Source organism: Hirundo rustica, chromosome 7 (assembly GCF_015227805.2).
Source record: "Hirundo rustica isolate bHirRus1 chromosome 7, bHirRus1.pri.v3, whole genome shotgun sequence".
Taxonomy (NCBI): Eukaryota; Metazoa; Chordata; class Aves; order Passeriformes; family Hirundinidae; genus Hirundo; species Hirundo rustica.
This window is the reverse complement of record NC_053456.1, coordinates 31789069-31796030: the sequence shown is the minus strand read 5'-3', so window position 1 is coordinate 31796030 and position 6962 is coordinate 31789069.

Below are 6962 nucleotides of genomic sequence, written 5' to 3'. Positions count from 1 at the left end.
TTCTCAAGTTCATCTTGGTGGGCTGCCCAAAGTTTTATGTATTTAATGTGATCATTACCACAAATGTGTCTACAGAAAATGAATCCCAATTTCCAAAAATAAGAAAAATAACATAGCAATATTAAATATTCTTCCCTTTTCTTTTCCTCCTTCTTCTCCACCCACCTTTTAGCTCCTAAGATTGCCACATTTTCCCAGATGGCAAAAAGACTCTAACAACTGTCAGGTATTTTTCCTTGTGTATTTATTCTATCATTAGAAGTGTAGCAAGTCAGAGAAAAAGTTCTATTCCTAATCTGTATTAAGGGAACTGAAACATTTTCCTTAATAACACCCCCTGCCATATGGGACAAACATCCTCTTCGTCAATTTCTCCCTGATCAATGTATCTGTCATTCTCTTCCTTTTAAGAGTCTTAAACTGTTTTACAGAGACAGTATTAATTGTATGATTATATGAGAGAAGCTGAGTAATCTTACTGTAGCAAATTCAGTTTAATAAATTGAAATCAGTATTTAAAAACAAATTTAAATCAAGGGCTTAGTCCCCCTCCCAGCTTATATTCCTGTCAATAATTTCTTCAGTGACCTCATCCCGCTCTCCAGACAGGCAAAAAGAACTAACCTACCCAAACCCACTCATTTTCTGTCGATGTGGTGGGGTTTAATTCAGCCCGTTGAATTTTGAGGTAAGTGATACATCCTTATTACTTTCACAGAGATGGTGCAGGGGCACGACCACCAGGGCGATGGGGAGCAGCTGGGGGAGTCGGGGTTGTTCCTCCTGAGATTTTATCGCTCTCTACAACGCCCTGGACGGAGGGCAGACAGACGTCGGGCTCTTTTCCCAGGTAACAAGTGACAGGACGAGATGACACAGCCTTAAGCTGTGCTAGGGGAGGTGCAGACTGGACATCGGTAAGAATTTCTCCACAGAAAGGGTGATTGAAACGGGCTGCCCAGGGAGCCGTCACTGCCTCTTGGAGGTGTTTAAGGAAACTAGAGATGTCGCGCTGGTGTCGCTGCGCTGGTGGCTGGGTCTCACCTGGACTCGCTGGCCTCGGAGGAGTTTCGCAGCCCAGTGAATGCTGTCGTTCAGCGACGGACACACACAGCCTCCGTTCCCGGGGGGAACACGCGGGACCCCGGGGCTGCGGGTCCCCAGCGAGCGGCTGCCATGGCCCGGCCGGGCCTCAGCCGTGCCCCGGCACTGAGGTGGCACCGCCTCACCTCCCCGGCCATGGCCCGGCCGGGCACTGCGGGGGCACCGCCTCACCTCCCCGGCCATGGCCCGGCCGGGCACTGAGGGGGCACCGCCTCACCTCCCCGGCCATGGCCCGACCCGGCACTGCGGGGGCACCGCCTCATCTCCCCGGCCATGGCCCGGCCGGGCACTGCGGGGGCACCGCCTCACCTCCCCGGCCATGGCCCGGCCCGGCACTGAGGGGGCACCGCCTCACCTCCCCGGCCATGGCCCGACCCGGCACTGAGGGGGCACCGCCGCACCTCCCCGGCCATGGCCCGGCCCGGCACTGCGGGGGCACCGCCTCACCTCCCCGGCCATGGCCCGGCCGGGCACTGCGGGGGCACCGCCTCACCTCCCCGGCCATGGCCCGGCCGGGCACTGCGGGGGCACCGCCGCACCCGTCCTGCTCTCTGCCCTCGCCGCTCCTCGCTCCGCTCGGAATGCGCTTGTAATATGCCCGTTTTATTCCGTGCTTTTTAAAGGCTGAGAGCCTTCGCCGCGGGGTTTCGGCTCTGCGCCGCGGTCGCTAGGGGGAACTGTTGCACCCCCTCCAGCCCGCAAAAATGCGTTTATTTACTCTCTCTGTTAAATATTTGTAGCAATTATTCAAACACTTGATAGTTACGAGTCTTTCGGTAATAGAAGAGTAATTTATCTAGATTTTACTAAATATAGTGTGTATGTGAGTGTATATATATATATTTATATATAAACTATATTAAAATATATTGCAGTATATTTAATATATATTATGGTATGTATTATAACATCTATTATAGTATCTATAACGTTATGGAAATTATATATATATATAATATTAGGGGAAAGTTCTTCCTTGTGAGGTTGGGGAGGCCCTGGCACAGGTTGCCCAGAGAAGCTGTGGCTGCCCCATCCCTGAAGCATTCCAGGCCAGGCTGGACAGGGCTTGGAGCAACCTGGGATAGTGGAAGGTGTCCCAGCCCATGGCAGGGGGATGGAACTGGATGCTCTTTAAAGTCCCTTCCAACCCAAACCGTTCTGTGATGATGTGGTAATGGAGGTTTCAGTCCCATGTACGTTTTTTAGGGCATAAGAAATTCTTCCTGCCCTGTGCTCAGCTTCTCTGAAGTGCCTTTTTGTTTCAGAAGTGACTTAGTCCAGCTGGAACTGAGATGGAGTCGAGCTCCCAGACAGGCAGGAAGGGTCAGCAGAGGGGCTCGGGGATGCCAGAGGAGGTGGGATGCGGTTCTGGGACCTGTCACTGTGCCACAACAAAATGGATAAACCCTCCCTGTGCCAGATGGTGAAGGAAAAGTGTTGATGAAGAAAAGCTGCAGAATCAGACTGAGCTGCAGAATCCAGATCAGTGCAGAGGTGAGAATAAGGTTAGACAGAAAGGTTTTTGAATGCTTTACTCATGAAAGAGACTGGGGCCTGAGTGAGAGAGAACTGTCGTATGAAAGACACCGTCTGCACAGGGATTTGATACAGCCACAACAGGGAGCAACTCAGGTGAGCTGGTCACAGCTCAAGTGGGCGCATCAAACTGGAACAATTGAAGTTGCTGTTTCTAACCAAGTTGTGTACTGAATAGTCCTCAGAATTGATTCTTTCATCTAATTTTAGATAATATGTAAACTAATCCTACCAGCAGAATCAGGATGAAGGGAAGGGAGCTGGAAGAGGATCAGTAGACAACATCCCTAGGTGCAACGTTCTTCAGTCTTCAAGATATCATTTTCAGCTAGGTATCATAGATTTGTTGTCAGATCTCCTGGATCAGATTGTTCATGTTCTCTTCCTTGTCTTCGCCAGGGCATCATCTCTCCTGAATCATGTCTGAGTAAATAAGAAGGGATTTTTTCACTTTTCTTTATCTGCTAGGCATGAGATGTTGTGGAGTTAACAGCCACGCAGAAATGTTTTGCACCTGCTGTGCAGGAAGAGGAATCCTAAGAGTGGATAAAATCACTCCATGATCTTGTGATTGATACAAATTTTAATCCTAGGTTTGAGAATGGTACTTGACAATACTTGTTTTGTCTTGCAAAACTTTTGAATCATGGAATTACAAATACATAACCCAGGGAATGTTGTTCTATTTGTTTATTATATGTAACACGTGACAAACAGTTCCCTTTTGCAGTTACAACATTACATGACATGACACAAGATGCATCAGTTTGCTCTTACAAACTGTTTGCCTCTTGAACTATTCCTGTTACAGAGCTGGTCTGGGATTTATTCACTTTTTGTTCTGTCTGGCTTTATTGGCCTTGGAGTACAAGTGTTCTTAACCCTCAGTCCCTTATAACATTACAGAATTTGAAATGACTCTGGTTTATTCCCCATTACAACAGATCAGCCTCTACTGATTTTTGCCAGCAGAGCTTGAATAGTGTATTCTGAATATGGGCACTCTCGTACTTTGTCTCAGGCTCCACTTGCAATAATGGTCTTTAGAAATAACTGTGTGTGAAAGTAACAACTGTTGGAGGATTTGTCCTAATGTTTTTTGAGATGACACGTGACTCTTATTTTATTTTATTTTATTGCATTTTAAGGCAATGACAGCTTCATCTTTGGTGTCATGGCACAAAAGCTTAGGAACCCCTAGGATTTGTTGGCTGTGTAAAAAGTACAGCTGGGAGGCATCATCTGTCTGTGTTCATCTCTAAATTGTTACCATGAAATGTCCAGGTAACAGTGGATTATTTTGCCTTCATGGGATGAAATTTTGAATACTGTGGGATTGCAGTTCTGAATTTAATTTTGAAATAGAAAGTAGGAAAAAATTAAGTTCCCACCTCCGTGGAAGGTCAAATCTCTATTTTCTGATTTCCAGAATTTAAGCTATGTGAAATAATACAGGAAAGGGAACTTTGCCCCTCTCTTGTCACCCTATCAAGATTTATTGGGTCAGAGAGCAACAAGATGACTTTTTTACCTTGCTGCTTTACATACTGGTCTGTGAACACTTGGGCTTTTTTTGAGAAAGTCTCTATAGTAAACAAAATACGAGCAAGTAAAAATATAGATATGTAATATTGATATTTCTGAAATCTCCTGCAAATAATGAAAACAGAAGATACAACTCCTATAAGAGATGGTATAACTTAGTGGTGAAAAAAACCCTAAGTATTGTGAGACTTAGAAAGTAAGATGACCTTGTGGTAGACCAGGACTAAGGAGAAGCTCATCCTTTATAGGCTCCCCAAGGCATCTTGAGCAGAATAGTTCAGAGCCTCAGTTTTCTCTCAGGAGTGTTTTCTTTCTCCTCTTCCCTGCCTGGTCTGATAGACCGATCCCCTTTTCAAGGAGGGGGAGTTCAGGGCTCTTAGTGTATATTGGCAGTGACACAGTGGAGCTCTGATCAGCTACTTTCTGCTTTACTAACAGTCACTAAGTAATGCTCCTAAGTTTGGAATTTGGATTTGTCCAGTAGAACACTGAGCTCCTAGAACTGGGCAGTAGTTTCTGAGCAAAGCCACGTGGGTACAGGTCTCTGGCTGACATCAGCCAGCTGCATTCTTTCCACATAAGTTCGAAAGCTATAAATATAAGAGAAAAAAAAGAAAAACCAAAAACCAAAAAAACCCACCAAAACCAATGAAGACCCCATATCATAACAAGCGACTTCTCCTTTTCCTTTCTACAGGAAATATGAAGCTTGCATTGTGACAGAGACTTGGAACATAATACAGCATTGATAAATTGGGGCAGATTTGCAGAGGAACGTTGTGTGTTCAGTCCTGCCAATAAACTTGCCTGGATGTTATTTTAAAATGATTTTAAAATAATATGGAAAATAATATTTACTCTTGCTTGCATTCTTATATAGAAACCAACTGAATGATCTCCAGTGGGATTTCATGACTCCTAAATTATTTAATCATTGTTTAGGAGAGCAAGTGTCCTGAGTGTAAAACACAGGGTTTTCATATACACTGTGTGTTAATGCTGCTACAGGGGCAACAAAACACCTCAGCAAATGAAAATCTCTTATATGAAAATACTGTGAAGCACTTCTATTGCTGATGCTTCACCTGACATCTGCAGATTTGTGGTGGTTTGGTTTTTTTTTTATTTTGTTGTTGTTGTTGTTTGGGGTTTTTTTGTTTGTTTGTTTTCTTTTATTTTCTTTTCTTTTTGGTGTGTGTGTGTTTGTTTTTTGTTTTTTTTTTTTTCTTTTCTCTTCTTTTCTGTTACCTAAATTGAGCATTAGGGATTTTACTTCTTCCTTTCCCCCCTCCCCACCCTTGTATTCATCTGCAGTTGTATTGAATAGAAATGTTCCCCAGTTATGTTAATGAAGATACTGAAAAATTGCTTTTCAGCTGGTGTTTCCATAAGTACAAAGTGAGTACATCAAAAGGAAGAATTGAGTTTCCTGGATCTCTGCTCATAATCTTTTCAGTCTTGTGTTTATTATTAGTATTTTGTTTGGATTTCTTTTTTTCAACTATCATATAAAAATGTCCAGGTGATTGTTTTTCTTCTACAATTTCTGTGTTTGTGCTGTTTAACTGTTTTTGTGACTATATAGCACAAGGTAAATCACATAGGCATTTTATCATTATAAAACTGCATGATTCATATTAAAATATTTATATTCTAATGCTGCCTACAATATCTGGCAGGACAATAATGACATATATCCTAACACTAGCCTGGAAATATATTTTTTATTATGTGTGGGGTTTTTGTGGGGGTCATTCCATGATCTTACTTTGTTGCAGTTCATCTAGAAGGCTTTGCAGATAAACAAAACCCCCGGATGAACTGCTTAGTGGGAAAAGTTGTGTATAATGTTTTGTACAGTACATGACCTTTAAAGCTCGCCTTCAGAAAAGGACCAGAGGAATAATCACTAAGAACAGTTTATTTTGGCACTGTAAAGTGAAGTGGTCTTCATACTTCTGACTACTGAGCAATACGTACTTTAGTTTAATGTGTGCTCTACAGTTCTTCCTCTCCACTTTTACTTCAGTTCACTTTGTACAAATGACATTGTCTAGCAAGGACTCAGATTTGCAAAAGTATGTTTTTAATGACATTTCAGAAAGATTAGTACTGACAGGGTTTTTTATATATATTTCCTATGTGGGGCCAACTCTTCCAGCCCATTTCCTTCAGTGATATCTGGAGAGGATCTGATAAGCTTTATACTGCTTTTTCACAGTTCAAAGGGCATTGTCTTCCCCTTCACTCCAGCTGACAACAACAAAGTCAGACATATGTTATCACCATCACACAGGAAGCTGTGAGCCTGCTTGTGTTCAGCAAAGTACAAATGCAGGAAGAGCGTCAGGTTGGTTAAAAGCTGAGGGAGCTGTGCTAAGGTACTGTAGAGCTGACAGTACTATAACCCAGCAATCCCATGCTGTATGCCAGGGAAGTTTCAGTTCAAGGGAGGGTAGTTATCTATTGCTGATTGGTTCAATATTCTTATAACATAACTGCAGGTATTCATTTAAAACCATTTACAGGTAGGATCATCTCCAGTGGTGGGGCTGCATTGCATTAGAAGAATAATTGCTTAGTTAGTAAAGAGCAAAACTGCAATGGGATTAAATGGTAAAGAATCGAACATGAAGATCATCTGATCAGAAACAATCTCACTCTGTCAATTAACAAACAGGATGTGAGGTGCCTTACATTTGTACTGGATATCCTCATTTTAACATGCAGGGTGTTGTGCATCAAGATTAAAATGATGTATGATATATTAGCAAGTT